General features: G+C 43.1%; 1 long non-coding RNA gene across 1 annotated transcript in view; it reads right to left on the reverse strand.

Moving 5' to 3' along the window:
- Positions 1-15798: 15798 nt before the first annotated feature.
- The window catches only part of LOC138717792 (uncharacterized), a 66784-nt gene continuing 66190 nt past the window's right edge, over positions 15799-16392 (reverse strand). Inside the window, exons 8-9 of the long non-coding RNA XR_011336944.1 lie at positions 16071-16168; positions 15799-15973 (exon numbers count right to left, since the gene is read on the reverse strand). This is a non-coding gene — a long non-coding RNA (uncharacterized lncRNA). The remainder of the gene's footprint in view (positions 15974-16070; positions 16169-16392) is intronic.

Below are 16392 nucleotides of genomic sequence, written 5' to 3' on the forward strand. Positions count from 1 at the left end.
CCCCATCCTCAGCGTTCCTCCTGGCCTAGAGGCAGCACAGCAGAATGGACCAGGAGCCAGCAAGGGCCTTGGATGAAGGAAGCTCTCAGTTTCCATCTTCACATCACGGCTTGCAGCCTGAAGTATCTCTTTGACTTTAACCTCTGTCCTTTGCTCTCTTTCCCAATCATGGACTTTTCTTTCGGATGGTTTATTCTGCTTCATTGAATTCAAGTAGAGGTTTGTCAATTTTCAGCAGAAGCAACATCAAGCTTTTTATTTTTCTTTTTTTTTTTTCTTAGTATCTCATTTGGATTGCAGTTATACTGATTGACAACTGCACTACAACTGCATTGAATTGCTGCCCAAATCAGTAATCTACTTTGGTGTCTTAATTAACTAGAGTCAAATTTGAATTGAATTGCTTTTCTTAGAGATCTTTTAGGGTGGCTGTCAATCCAAAGGTAAAGACTTTTATAAAATTGCTGCCGCTTTTTATTTTGTACAATTGCTTTAGATAAAGATATTTTTCTTCATCTCGTACCTCTCAGTACTTACATTTCTTATTTCAGATTCCCTTCTATTTCCTTTTTTCATTTTTAATATATTCTTTTCTCCCTCTTATTTTTTAATTAGCCTTCTATTTGAATTTAATTATTTTCTTCTCTTTCAGCTAACTCCTGTCTTACACAGCACACTATCTCACCACTGCCTTCAATAAAGCTCTGTCTCTCAGCTTCACCTGCCTCTTTCAAGTCTCAACTCACTAATTTATTTTTTGCATTTTTAATCCCCTCCCCAATAATTCTTTTTTAACTCATGAGTTTCCCTTCCAGCCACAGAGCCTTGGTTTCACCCTTTTTGCTTCCTTTATATGAATGCAATGCTGAGGGTCCCAAAAAAGCAGCACCAGATCTGTCCCCTTCCAGTGTAGAGAAGAATCAGGCACACAAAGAAAACCTAGTAAAGAAAACTGATGTTTTCCTGAACAAAACTTGGATGTTTCCTTTTGAACAGACAGGGAAGCAACTGTGCAAAGTATGACAAATAGCGGGACAATTTGTCACATCCCTGATCTCAGGAAGGTGCAGGAGCACTGCAATTAAAAGTTAATAAATATTCCTAGCCTTTATCCATTCCGTACCAACACCTCTTTCCCCGCTCCTCTTCTTCCTACAAAATTCACATATGCCACCTCTCTTGGGCACAGACCCTGATCTTGTTTTTACTGCTTTTACACTGGCTTCACTGCACTAACTTCTCTCGAGCTATCTAAAGCAAGAGCAGACTCGGGCTCTTGTTGCGTTGGGATTTTCTTCTCTTTTCCTTTTACTTTTTAAATTTGATGTCCCAGCTGATCATAAACGGCTGGCTTTTTTCATTTCAAGAGTAGCTTAAGTCTGCTCTCCCCAACAGCATAGAGCAGTTATCAGTTAATGAGATGACTTGTACCCTTGTCCACACTTGCATCACTACGGCTGCTTAAATAAACTGATGTGCTGCAACTGAGGATTAAACCGTCTCTTTCAATCCTGCATGCACTGCAGCACAAGCTGCTCACTCCAGCAGCCACAGAACCAATTGCAGTCCTGGGAAAGTCAAGATGAGCACAAACCCTTGTGCATTAAAGGTAAAGCAACTTCAGCAGTGGAAAAATGAAGAGAGGAACACGTCCTCTGCCTGCTGTTCAGATGCTGCTGAAATCCCCTCCCTGCTTTTTTCCAAATGTACACTGTTTTTTTGCATTTTCACATTCTTTTTTAATCCACCCACACTTTGTTTTTGAAAGGTGCCCTGTGAAGGTGCCGGGGTTAATAAGGGCACTCCAATGTTCGTCTCTGTAGACTTCACCATTCCAAAGCCATGCACATACAGTACAGGAAACGATCTAGGAAAACTAGAAAATTCCTAGCATTAGAAAATATCTTTGGAGCTTCATACTTCCAGGGTGAGGCAACAACTTTCGTACCTTGAAGCTTGAAGAAGAGCTACTTTTTAATAATGCTACGTTTGCTGACTCCACAAGGAAGTCACAAATTTGGGGATACAGTTCCAGAGGGTTTATTGCAAGTGTAGGTCCCATGCTGAAGGATATTGAGCTATAAATTACTATCTGGTCATTTCAACTGGGGAACTGAAGATAATTATATACAACATTTGTTTTTTATTGATTACAGAAACATCACATCCTAACTATTCCACCCCTAACCAGGCTCAGATGTACCCTCTTGTTGCTGCACAGACCACATTAACAAAGATTCCTTAAGGACAAATCGGAACTGGGGATCTGCTTATCAATGCAAAGTTATACTTTGTTCAGAGAACCTAAATTAGTTGCTCCATTTCCATGTTACAGAGACAAAATTAGTAACATTTCTTCACATGTGGAGGTAGCATTTGCACTGAGGTGATTACACTTGCCAAAATAAGCAAAAGACTCAGTTGCTGAATATTTTTTCTGTTATCCGCTATTACTCCCTTCTCTGCAAAAATTCTGCTTCAGGTTTCTTCGACTTATTACAGTGGAGAGCTGAGACACCATTCTTAAAAGCAGCTTTATGTAGAACCAAGACTGTGCAGACACCTTCCACCAGACACACCCACATCTCCGCTCAACCCTGAAAGGTATTTATACCAATGCAAAATGACTGTATAATACTACCACTCTGGCTTATGGTAACTGAGGTCCATCAGCTAACCAATTGTGCACGGCGCCAAAATCATAGAATCATAGAATAACCAGGTTGGAAGAGACCCACCGGATCATCGAGTCCAACCATTCCTATCAAACACTAAACCATGTCCCTTAGGACCTCGTCCACCCGTGCCTTAAACCCCTCCAGGGAAGGTGACTAAACCACCTCCCTGGGCAGCCTCTGCCAGGGACCAATGACCCTTTCTGTGAAGAATTTTTTCCTCATGTCCAGCCTGACCCTCCCCTGGTGGAGCTCGAGGCCATTCCCTCTCGTCCTGTCCCCTGTCCCTTGGGAGAAGAGCCCAGCACCCTCCTCTCCACAACCTCCTTTCAGGTAGTTGGAGAGAGCAATGAGGTCTCCCCTCAGCCTCCTCTTCTCCAGGCTGAACAATAGTACTGAAGAGACATATAAACCTCATAAACGACTTTCCCATCCCTTCCACGTTACACTCGTATGAGATCTACACATAAGCAGCAAGTCTTCAGGCTTAGAAAGGATTCAAAATAAAACTCACACCAAAACAAAAACCCCATTGTGCACATTCTGATTAACTTTTGAGTGCACCTGAAGCAATTACTAGAGTAGTAATGATATTCTTCATAGAGCCTGTCCCTTAATGTGCACCATAATTATAGGAAACTTGGATCCCAACAGACATGGTCTCCAAAGACTCGAGGGACTGGAGGGGGGGTTGTGAAAGGGAGAGGGCTAAGGCCATAAACATAACCAAGGCACCCCTGCCGACCCCTCTCAGCACAGACCAGTGCAAATACATGGTCTGAAAATTAACCCAGCTAGGAAGGAAACATCCCACAGGGAGAATCAATACCCAGCAAAGGATAATGGGAACCCTGTGCAAGCAGCTGTGATCTGCTCTCTGAACATTAGCACCTGTCGGGCGACAGCAATTGATGCTGGTCAATGGGCAGCTCTCCTTACAGCTCAATTCACACAAAGATTGTTAGCTGGAACCAACACGGGTGGCACCCCGTGCTGCCAAATGGTGTCCCTTTCTTCCTAAAGGGGGACAAACAATTACTTCCTCACATAATTGGCACTGCTCTTTTTAATCTCTCCTCCTCCCTTCTGCATTGGCCTTTTTGCAGCTCACAAGGACAATCCACAGAACCCACAGCTAGAAATGGAGTTCTTCAGTTTAATTTCAGAACGTGCTCTGCCACGGAGTTAGGGCACTTCAGCCGTAACAAGGAATTTGGGCTTAAGCACTTCTATTTGTCTTACACTTTCTGGTCATCATTAAAGAGCCTTATTTATTACCCTTTCAAGGGCAGTGGAAGAGCAAAACTGGAGATGCTCAGAGTAGGATGGAATTTGATTTAGCCTCCTTAGGATGGAGAAATTTTGCAGATAGTGACATTTATGCCTGTCTGTAGCTGTCTAAGTTGCATCACCGTAGACCATTCTTGTCACAGCCTTTATACATGTCACACTGCAATGTAATAAAAAGAGAAAAAATGGATATAAGCGAAGAGCCGTGATGCTTTCACAGAGTCCACTGGGCAGAATGAGGAATCAGCTGGGTGTAGTCAGCAGTAGGTCCTGAGGCCATTTCTTTCACTCAGAAGGACCTTGTTTCTGGTGCAAGCAGTAGTAAACAATATCAAAGTCTGGAGAATTTTTTTAGAAATTTCAAGTACGCCTTTTTGACCCGTGACCATATGACTCCTAATATTCTCTAAGTGCTGTTATATTTCAATACCCTGAGCTACTGCGAAACACACACAGGAAGCTGAACTCTAAAGAGATTTAAGCCTTGTTCCTAAATGCCATGCGAATACTCACACGCTCGAAATTAAAAGTGTGCTTCATTGGGCTGGGGTCTGTGAATCTGCTCTAAATACTAAAAGCTAGAAGAACGGCTCCAGAAGTTTGCAAGAAATTACAGTGCCACCAGGAATTACTCCAGATCTTGTGGTTCCTAGTTCCATGCTCTCAGCAGAAGGATATCCAGTTTCCCACCAGAGAACCCGGTGGCATTAGCAAACACAGAAAAGCAGATCGAGCTTACTGAGATGCCAGTGATGGCTCTGAAAGGTAGACAGCTGAGCAGCGTACTGGAAAATGACCAGATATATTTAAACTGGCACAATCCAGTTCACTACATTCTGAACAGACGCCAAAGGTTCAGGGGCACTGCGAGCACATCTTACATAAGGGACACACGTTTCTGCCATCTACGCCCAGTACTGAGCACAGCTGAGTGGAGAGCCGGGAGCAGAGGGCAGAGGATATCCTAGAGTGTTCTTTCAAACTTGACACAGATTTCCATTTTGTCACGTTCTTAGCATGTGTGTTTATTTTCCTTGAATATTCAAGCATTTGGAGCTTTACAGTTGCCAGAGCTTATGAAAAGTGCATATTTAGCTCAAAGAGTTCCCAGATGTGAATTTCAAAATGACACTGTGTTGATTAGCTATAGAAGGCAGCCAGTCAAAGAGCAGAAACAACAACATGTGACTTGGCATCCTCCAGCCAGCCAGAAAATAGTCACCCATTGAATTTTTCATTATTTTTTCCAAAATCTGGGAATACAGCAAAAGTTGAAGGTACAAACAAATGTTCCTGTTTCCTGCTCCACACCTAAAGTCTCACCTTATCATCACTGCTGTTTCACTTCCTCCTGCTGAGAAAGGTCTGGAGAAGACCTGTGGGTCTATCAGGCTCCAAGGTTCCTCCATCACTGAAGTTATCCTGCCATGGAGGCACCTGGGGCTCTGCCCCACCTCTGGGGTGGCGGGGGGGAAATGAAATTAGGCTGTAAGGCATTTATTTTCTCTTAATGTTATGCATTGTTTCCAGCTGATCATTCATCACCAGAGCTCACCCCTATGAATGATTCATGAGGGGCAGCTGTTCCTGGGTCTCGGCTCCCGAGCCACACACACCACAGAAGGCAAATCCAGGCTGCTTGTGGGAGACCTTGAGCACCTGAAGAGCTCTGAGGCCTCTTCAGCTCAAAGAGCTTCTTTTTTTCCAAATGAAGGTAAGGCCACAATGCACCCTGACAGCGCAAGGGGCAAAGCAGCAGGTAAGTTACCCAGAGAGATAAAAGGTGCTTCAAGATATACAATGGGCAGGCTTTAAGGAAAGGTCATAGTCTGATCAGGTGGAAACACTGGGATTCAACATCCTGTTCAGGATTCTTCCAGCTTCCACAAAAACCATGCATAAAACCCACAAAACTTCATTAAAACGTTGATATATTTTGCAGATCTTATTTGCTTCGTGTCCTGTTTTTCAGGGAAAGGTCTGTGCTTAAACTGCAGGCACTACAAAGGACACGGGAAAGCCAGTTTTCACATCCATTCCTGATTCACTCCCGAGTCCTGACTTTGTATAACAAGCTGTATGTCTCATTCTTTCGTGCACAGCATGTGTAGTGCTTTCTGCTGCAGACAGAACGAAGCCTCTGCGAATGAGGCTTCCCAGCTTTAAATTAACAGTAATGTAGAAATAATATCCTCCCTCCTTCTTTACTATTGCCTCAGCTGAAGGAGGAAGACATAAGAGAGGATGTAAAAACCTATTCGAAGAGAACAGTTGGTAATACTACAGTAATTAATATTACAAACTGGCTATTTTTTTTCAAATACAATTTTGCCTTAGGAAAACAGGACACGAGCAGTAGAACTGAAGTGGCAATTTATGCACCATGTGGGGAACTTGCACAAATCAGGAACATATCTTATGCCTTTTCCCCCTCTCCTGTGCTCTTGCCCCTTTAATAAATAATAAATAAATAAATAGATTGCTTCCAGGATGACATTCTAGTAGCAATTTTAGGATATCCCTGGACCCCAGCAATTACACTGAAGAAAGAGAGGTGCTACTATCTCAAGCTAAACATGCAAAATAAGATTGAATTGCCAAAATCTGATGCTATTCTTAAATAAGCAGCACAGATGTTTAGAATGCAAGAGAAAATGATACTTAGAATTTAAGTTTCAAACTCTCTAAACCCACCTTGGTTGAAAAAAGCATCACAGACTGATATTTCGAAAAATAGTTTTTAACAGGAAAGACTCTAAATCTACAGCCCAGGTCTGGAATTCACATATCGCTTCCTTCTTTAAGGAACAGTAGTTTACACCACTGCAGAATGGGAATTTTATCTTTTTCTAACCATACGGCTTTTGTGTTCTCTGTTCTTTATCCTATTTGGATGGTGCTTTCTCTCAGCCTTGGGCTGACCTTTCACTCGTCCCACCACAGACTCCGTCCACAAAGCATTCAAGGGTATTTATACCGCAATGGTTGTTTATACAGAAATGGGCAAGGGAAACACAGTTGTTTGTAAATGCAGGAGGACAATTTAAAATAGAACGAATTTCAGCTGCAGTGCTGGAATTCTTTACCGTGCCTCCGTAAGAGACGTACAAACCACTTACTCTGCAGAGAACAAGGTTACAAGTCGTACATCAAGCATACACTGGAATTACATGGTTTGTGGTAGACCTCTCCGGTGCCAGAGCCAAACTCTGCTCTCAATCCCTGGAGACAACGGGCTCATGTTCTTACAAGGTTGCAGAATCTGGCTTTAAATCAGTAAGCAGGCACACCAGACAAAAAACAACAGGCCTCTGCAGACATATGTCCTTCATCAGATGTTACTTGCACATGGAAATCATTTTTAGTTACTGCAGAAAGCCTTTTGTTGTCTCCAGGAATACCAGTACTATGTCCAGGCAACCAAACAGTGAGTAGCTCCCTGGAAGCGGGAGAGCATTTCTCAGGGGCAGAGGCAATGTGTCTAGCCACCTTTTTTTCCCATTAACAACAGTTTAGTGCAGTTCAACCTCCTCATCACATAGACACGTGGCATCAACACTGTGCCCAGAGAATTAATTATGCAGATCTCTGCTTCAGGGAGTTGGGCTCAACGATTCTTACGGGCCCCTTCCAACTCAAGATATTCTATGATTCCATATATTTCCACTTGCTTCCGATAACATTATCCAGTGACAAAAGTGCAAAAGGAAGAAACATCAAAGCATTATTCATTCAATAAACAAGCTGCTATAGGATTCTTCCCTTTGATATAAAAACCTCTGTTAATTCTCTCAGGCTCATATTTCTCTAATGAAGATCACTTCCAACTATATGGCAAGAGAAGACCAAATTTGTACAGAACACTAGGATTCTTGAAAATGAAACAAGGGCAGTTCCTTCAAGAACAGTGTGGCTATAATGCCTCTCCTCTTCTCAGCACCCTTCAGATTCCAGCTGTGTGCAGAACATGATAATGTTATCTGTAGGGAAAAAATAACAAAGAGACAAAGAGGGTTGGTTATCTGGAACAAATTTCTGCTGCTAAAGGTGAAGCATAACAGAGCTCAGAAACTGTTAGCGTTGGGCACATTGCGTATGCCCATGCTGGTCACACTCTGGGAAACTTCTCTTTTTCTCCAGCAGTTGTTTCAGTCCTATATCCTGTATCCCCAGCATGGAAGATCTGATTCAAGCTGAAGGCCACCAGATTCAAACACACCAGATTTTAAGTCCTCATCCTTTATCACTATGTTTTTCCCCACATCCAGTGAAGGCTGGAGATTCTCCTTAGCCTTCCTTTTGTTGTTAATGTCCTTTTAGAAACATTTATTTATTTTCTTTTACTGCAGTAGCCAGGTTTAAGTCCAGTTTGGGCTTTGGCCCTTGTAACTTTCTCCCTGCATAACCTCACGATATCTTTGTAGTCCTCTTGAGTTGCTTGCCTCTTCTTCCCCCTCTTTTTTTCTGAGTTACAGCTAAAGCTCTATGTTCGGGCAGGCCAGTCTTCTTCCCCGCCAGCTCGTCTTTCAGCACATGGGGACAGCCTGCTCTTACGCCTTTAACAATTCCTTCTTGAAGAATGTCCAGCCTTCCTGGACTCCTTTGTCCTTCGGGACTGCCTCCCAGGGGACTCTGTCAACCAGGCTCCTAGAAAGGCCAAAGCCTGCCCTCTGGAAGTCCAAGGAGGCAATTCTGCTGACCTCCCTCCTCTCTTCTCCAAGAATCAGTCAGGATAGCTCTGCCCGAGACGGCCTCCAACCATCACGCCCCCTGCAAGTCCTTTTCTGTCCACAAACAACAGCTTCTCCCGTCGGCAAACTGACTGTGTCAGGAAACCAAAGCAACCAGCCTCTCTGCCCAGCATTGACTCCATTTCCAGCAGTCTTGGCTGATCTAAGAGAGATCCTACAGGTCTCTCCTACAGATCCTACAGGAGATCCTGCTACCTCAACTGAAAACTGATGAAGAAGAAGAGAGAAAAAATAGTGCTGTGCGTGTAATGGACATGAATGGAAATTCTTTGAACCAATACTGACGTGGGAAATAGTTGTGGACTTAGAGCATTTTTCTGTGATGCTTGACAAACCTTATAACAAACTAAAAAACTGAGAGGTCGGTTTTTCTTACAGTAACATTCACAGCGACTTTTTTCTTTGAAATGATTACTGTTCTGTTCTCACCGTGAAGGGCGCTTTCTCACCCTTGTTGCACACAGTAAATGTTTGAGACAGAACTGAAATAACTCATTCAAACAGTGGCATATCTTGGAAGAAAATCCAGCTGCATGAAGGCAAGTTAGAAAGGGAATGATTTTGTAGGTGCTGTTGTTCACTCCCTGGAATATCACCTATCTTTATGAAGAACTTGTCCTAGAATAATTCCAGACTCTTTTTCACATCACTGGCAGGCTTCTGTGCACACATCGATATCCAGACTGTCCTCTGGATGTTCAGTCATTGGCAGAGATGTCCGTGTGCCGTGGCTTTTTTAAAGACCAGTAATTCCTGCAGGAGAACTAACCCACCGCCCACTGACCTACAGCCCAGCTCACTATGGGAGACAAAACCTCAGCGCTGCAAACAGATGGTGAAACTCCTTCAGCTCCACTCTGCTGCTGTGAATGTGCTTTCTGTATGATAAGTGGCAAAGAACACTGCAAAGCAGAGGTCGGACTAAATGACTTCCTAAGGTCACTTCAAACCTGAATTTTCCTATGATCCTGTGACAGGTGGCAATGTGGTACATGAGACAGAAGCCGCTCCTGCTGCATAAACCTGAGGATTTACTGTCTATTATTACCAAGCTGTTGTTACAGTTCTGCCATCTGATGGGAGGCACTGCAAGAAATAACATTCTGATCATGTGAATTGACTGCCTCGAATGTGCTTTTCCAAATAAAATGCTAGTTTATTTTTATTTATGACTTAAAACTTCTAAATTATAAATTACAAATATATATATTATATATATATTGTAATTCATTATATAGGACGGCATGACAAAATCTAGCGAGGAGTTCGTGAGCTAAAATAAAAGCCAAGCAACTCTCCGACAATTTAGCAGTGTCTGCACACTGTGCTACATCCTTCCAGCAGAATCCCGCACACGAAGATAGAGTGTGAAGTCCCTTTTCTAGGGCTTTACAGCAACCAGGGCTGCGCTGCCAGGAACAGTACAACTCTCAGCCACGTTCAGCAGTTGTGCAACAGTGATTTGGAGCAATATTGGAACGGGACCCCCTCTACGACAAATATAGGGCTGACAAAGTTCTGGAAGGAGCCAACACTTAACAACAGATACAGCGTGTGCCGCAAGGGAACGTTGCTTGGAGCGTAATGTAACGTAAGATAAGATTACACTCACAGCGTTGCTGTTTGCAGGAAAAGCGATGTTACCCCTCCAGTACAGGCACATTCACACATTGTAATGAATTGCAGATTGAATATTATGTTATTCCTGCAGATTCAAAGGGCTGTTGTAGAGTGGAAGGTTGTGGGCGAGGTTGTCCCACTGCTAACAGTGCCAAAGACTCGCCTCATTTCACTTGAGAGAAGGAATTCCAACATCCCCCTGGCAGACGCTCTGCTCAAACGCCCCTCTCCCCTCCAATGCTGTGCTTCCCTTCATGAACACAGTGGGTATTTGAGCCTATTTCAGAGTATTTCAATAAACAGTCCGCTACCTGGTGTCAGCGGCCAGGCACTCAGAGCCCACAGAGTGATTCAGAGCACTCACGCTTCCATGGAAAGACATGTCCTGACTCCCATCCCGGCTCCCGTGGGCTGAGGGTCAGGCTCGTAGAGTCCGCACATGACTGGTAATTTTTAAATGATTACAATGAAAGGAAAGACTGCCTTTTTAATGCCCAAGAACAACAGCTGCAATGTCATAGGGGTTGTGTTCCGAGATGCTCCTAGACTGCAGCCCAAACGAGTGTCTTAATGATACTTCGAAAACATGTAAAGCACTTCTTTTATATGCAATGACGATTCTGTCTGGGTGCATCACCTGCTTGTCCAGCCAGAACAGAATTAGAATTAATGAACCAGATTCTACTCCGACTTGCACAAAATGCAATGAAGCTACGCTGTGTGTAAATAAGAGGAGACTTGGAATAAGTTACTTTCTTAATGACAGTCAGCTTATAATTACAGAGCACCTTTCAACCCCAGTGGATCTCCAGGTTCTCTGAAAAGTGATGCAGTGCAAAGCTCTGCTCTATTTACATGCATCTCCTGTTCAACAGCTCTGAACCAACAGCTCCAGAAAGCTCATACAAAAATAAAGTTTTTATCAAAACCACAGAAAGAGCCTGGGGAAACAGAGTATGATTACTTGCACAGAAATTTGGAGAGTATGCAGGCATTTCACCTCTGCTTCTGTAAGAAATGCCTTTAGAACCTTTTGCAATTATACTTGATGATGGCCTTGTCTTGTTACCACATAGACAAGATGGTTTCTCTGGCACAGTTTCCCAAAGGGGACAGTTTGAGTCTCTCACAGGTGATGCCAAATGACAGTCCAAAGGTGTTTTACCGATTCAAAGAACTATCATCTCTTTGTTGCAGTAATTGCCATGCTTGGTAAGTATGTTATATATGGTCCTTGTTATGTATGGCAATTTATACGGTATAAGAATGTATCTGGTGCTAAAATAGTAATAAAATACAGACTAGTTTCTTGTCTTTAAAAGATGTAAATTATTATTATTATATATGTCTGACCATTGACAGAACAGTAGTAGCTGCCTATATCAGTGAGAGGTGTATTAGAAACAGAACAAATGAATCAAGAGTAGTTTCAACATTTCTCTCACATTCCTACCATCCACGCACCAAACCATCATCATTGCAGCACCACACACACACATTTCTAATTCTTCCCCATTCTAGCCTTTCACTTGTTTTTTCTTTACCTAGAAAATGCAATTGTCCATTTTTTTCTTTCTTTCAGTGACAGTTCCTGTAATTAAAGTTAGATGTGGAGAACAGAGTGCACAGATTATAGACAGAGTGGAAGGATGTTAATGCACAAGTCCTGAGAAACTTTAAGAGGCCTCAGCTGCTCATTAGGTAACATCTACACTTGTATGCAGGTGAGTAAAGGAGCCAAATCTCAGGAACAAACAACAAATCAAGCGTGACACTCCATCTTATTGGATGGAGAAGAGGCCCCCTGGGAACTGGCAGCAGAGTCCTTGATAGTAAAGTGACTTCAGTGAAAATGTATGGAAGACAGCATATGGTTACGCCATCTGACTCCTTATTAAAGGACAGAGGTCTGGTAATAGCACGGGGTCATAACGCTGCAGCAGCCCACAGCACATGTGCTTCTCTCCCAGTAAAAACTTCTGTCTCCTTCACACACCTCTCGGGCCGCGTCGCTCTGATTGACCACAGCAAGTGAGTTTGGCAGGGCAACACGCCGCCCCAAGGAGGAAGGGTTAGGTCATATTAATATAAGAATGCAGCTGATTACAATGTAAGCCCCTGAAAGTGAGCCGACTATAGCACAAGACTGGAGGAATGTGCCTGTCTGCAGGGTCCCGCCGCGAGAATGCATCCCTCTATCTATCTATACCTAGCAGCGTGCGCCTGGCTGCAGGCAGCTGTCGTGCGACCAGAGTGCCCTGCTGGGCTTGTCACCTATCAAACCATCGCACCCGCGGTTATTGCGGGTTTAAACACACCTCCCAGCTCCCTCCCAGCACCTAACTAGTGTCTGTCTGCGGCGAGGAGTGAGGGCTCTTGCTGGGTTTGTTTAGAAGTTTCTGCACCTCCCCATTGACAGAAATTTTGTCCTTCCACTAGAAAATGCTGTTCTGCTCTTGTTCTTAAGGGAATGATTCTGTTATTAAGAATCTGATTTATTTTTAATAACCTTTCCGCTATATATATAGGAACACCCTAGATATTATAATCTAAAAAAATCCCTAGGGGTAATGTGCTTTGGATTAAATATACTGTCTGGAATTTTTTGAATAGTGGGCAGTAATCAAATGAGGTGCTTTCTCTATATTTGTTGTGTTGTAAGAACACACTGCAGTATATAGCATTTTTATGTTTTCTTCCTCTGCTATACAAAAGCAACATTTAAATAACAAAACATTAAAAAAAAATAGATCTAAATTAATTCTTAATAGAGGATAACCAATCCTGCAATCAGACCCAACAGGCCCATCCCTCCTGAAAGCCAAAGAGTCCACCTGCTCTGCACCGACTTCTATATTTATAGATGTGTCTGACTGGGATTTGCCGGTTACTCTGCCCTTCGTTAACGGAGCTCAGCCCTGCACGGTCCCAGAGAGGATGCTTAGGATAACTCTGAAGGGACTGTGGCTCCCCTCCTCAGCTGGTGCAGCCTTCCCGTGCCCAGCTGCCCTTTGGAACGATGGGCGCTTCCAGGCACCTGTCTTCTCCTTGTCGTTGGGACAGCTCATTGCCTTTCAACTTACACCTTTCCTTCCCAAATCTCCTGCCTCAGAGGTTTCACACACAAGCACTAGCTGCCCTCATCTCTCTTTCTTCAGCAACAGTACATGGAAGTCCATTTAAAGACCTCAGGTTGGAGCTTTTGATCTCACTCCTCATCTCCATGGATCAAGTAGGCTGAGCTTTTTCCTCCTCAGTCGTATGAACTATTAGTATGTGAATGTTTCGTCCCTTTCTTCCCCTAGAAAAGAAAGCTTAAAATGTTATTTGCTTTGGATTCTGAGAAGTACAAACTCTACCACATGGCAGACACATGTGAATCCATATGCTAGCATGTCTGTAAAGCCGAGAGAGATTAAAGCCCGAAGCTTCTACTAACAGCTCTCCGTTTTTTTTTCTTGCATGCAACATTTTTAGATCAAGCTCTAAGTGTTCACCGATTCATGAATATTTTTGAGCCAGCTCTGTTCACTGTGATAAATCATGCTGCTTGTGTGTTGGTTTAGTGACAGATAGTTACCTGAAAACTTCCAATATAAAATGGTTTATGGCCATCTGAGGAGGAAAAAATCTGTGATCTTTGCCTGACTGCTGGAACAGTATGACAAGAGGAAACACACTGTATTCAAGTCCCACAGCACGCCAACTTGCTTGCTTTCTTCTAGAAACGGACAGAACTGAAAGGAAAATGACTGCTGGCATATTGTGAAAGTGCTTCCAAGTTTGTACAAGTTCCAGTGATAGATGCAAACACAGACAAAACCCTTCAAAAGAAATGAAAAGTTCTGCAAAGAAAACTGAAAAATATCCTATGAAAGGAACAGAACTATCATGGTTAGGCCTTCCAACAAAAAGAAACAGATGCTTTCTAGGCTTATTTTCCAGAGTCAGATTTATTGTAGTTGCTAAACCAAATATAGATATTTAAGAATGTTATTCACACTGTAAAAAGCACATTTCTTATTTAAAGCAGTGCAAAGAAAACTTTTCTTCTTTTAAAGACCTCAAATACAAGGATTGCCTTGTCTCCTTGAAAGCTAGCTGCTTTGAATCACTCACATTGCTGTGCTGCATGAGCATGTAAGCAGGCAGTTGGCTGACAAGTTACCCTGCGTGAACTGCCCCGTGACAGCAGCTTGTATGCCCCCTTCCGCACACCCATAAAGGCTGCACAGTCTGAATTAGCTCATCCCTCATGGCCATCAAATTCAACTTTTGAATTAGCGATCCCTCTGGGATGGGCAAAAAAATTGTCTTCCATTCAGGAGAAGAATGAGAAGGAAACTACTGACAGACAGCAGAGAGCTGCTATCCCCTCAGCGATGTTCACAGGAGTCACCATCAGATGCCTTCGATCGTGCACCACACTGTCCCTCTGCTAATGGAAATAGAGAGATGGGACTTTCAGTTCTTTCCCTGTCAATCCTTTCATCTTAAATCAGCCTGAAAAACTCCCATTTGTCACAGAACAGGTGTTCTCCTATTTCTAGAAAAATAGGAGATTTCATTCCTTTGGAATAGAAATGAAAGACATAATAGAAAAAATTTCCTTCCGCTGCTGTGTTGAAGCGTGTTAGCATAACACAGTGTTCTGTACTTAAGCCAATAAACTGTGTATCTTCTCTTGATTAGAAGCAAATCGCCTCACATTGATACTATCACCATTAATACAATATCACCACTCTGTGAATACTCCAGCCCCAGGCTCTGAGTGAGACCTGGTAAAGATTTCTGCAAGGTGGAAACAAATTCTGTCTATTTTAATGGTCAAGGTCAGCAAATCTAGTGTCTCTTTTTTTCCAAAGGAATCCAAGGGAATAAACCACCAAGATCCTACTGATTTTCAGTAAGATGTGGACAGTAACCCCTATAGGTGTCTTGGAAAACATCAGCCTGAAGCGCTCAGCCAAGAATGACATTTTGCTCAGTAAATCTGGAGAACACCAGTAACATCAGCTGCACTGAGCGGGAAGGATGGAGGGTAATTAGGGTCCCAGCTGCCAAATTCACCTTAGTTGCAAGCAATCATCGTTTGCACTGGAATTAGGAGGTGGGGGAGACAGACGCGCTGAAAATTGAGCCACTTTTATCAAATGGTAAAATGTGGACACGAGCATTTCATCTGTGTTTGAAAATCCTCACCTTGATAACTAAGGAAGGTCAGAGAGTAAATCTGTGCAGGGATGTGAATGACAGCAAGACCATCCTGCTCCCCAACAAGCAGACCACGCCTCCTCTTTTATTAAAAATATCAGAGAGTACCTTGGTCTCTACCCAGATCAGTACTTTTTCATCTTTTATAATTAGACAATGCTAACACAGAGCTCCCCATAACTAATTTTACTGATGCAGTTTACTGCTACCTGTATTTGTAGTAAAAGTACTGTTGTCATCACCTGAAGCTCTCGGGAGTTCTCTGCAAGGACGGAAGGTGGCACAGGTCTCTGTCACTCCTGTCACCCAGCCTTCCGTACTTCCCAGTCCTTCTCATGAAGCCCCTTCCCGAGCCACTGCTGCTCAGCACTCCAAGCAATTCTCAGGCCAGCCCCGCGGCAGCCGCTGCACACACTTGCTGTTCTAATTTGGAAGAAACACCATCCTGGATCATTCAGTATAGGAAGAAAAGGAGACAAGATATTTAGGGAAAAAAATAGAGCTCTGTTAAGTCACCTACCATTTTTAGTATCAGAAGCCTGTTGGGGTCATTTTCATATTATGGTACTAAACACAAGCATCAAAACCAAAGCGGCAGGTGGAACCAAAGAGATTTTCCTTGGGAGAAAAAAAAAAATCGGATTTCACGTTCTGCAATTTTTTTGGCTCAGTGGCCCATTGACAACACTTAAGGTTACTCTCAGACTGTTCTACATATTTATCAAAAAAAGTCAATAAAAAACAGTGTTGTTTGCAAGGGCCTGGAGCTGGCTATGACGTAGGCATGTTGGCTTTCCAGAGCAAACTCTATTTTACAGACAATCACTCAGAAAACTTCAGTC

The sequence above is a fragment of the Phaenicophaeus curvirostris genome, chromosome 2, assembly GCF_032191515.1.
Source record: "Phaenicophaeus curvirostris isolate KB17595 chromosome 2, BPBGC_Pcur_1.0, whole genome shotgun sequence".
Classification (NCBI taxonomy): Eukaryota; Metazoa; Chordata; class Aves; order Cuculiformes; family Cuculidae; genus Phaenicophaeus; species Phaenicophaeus curvirostris.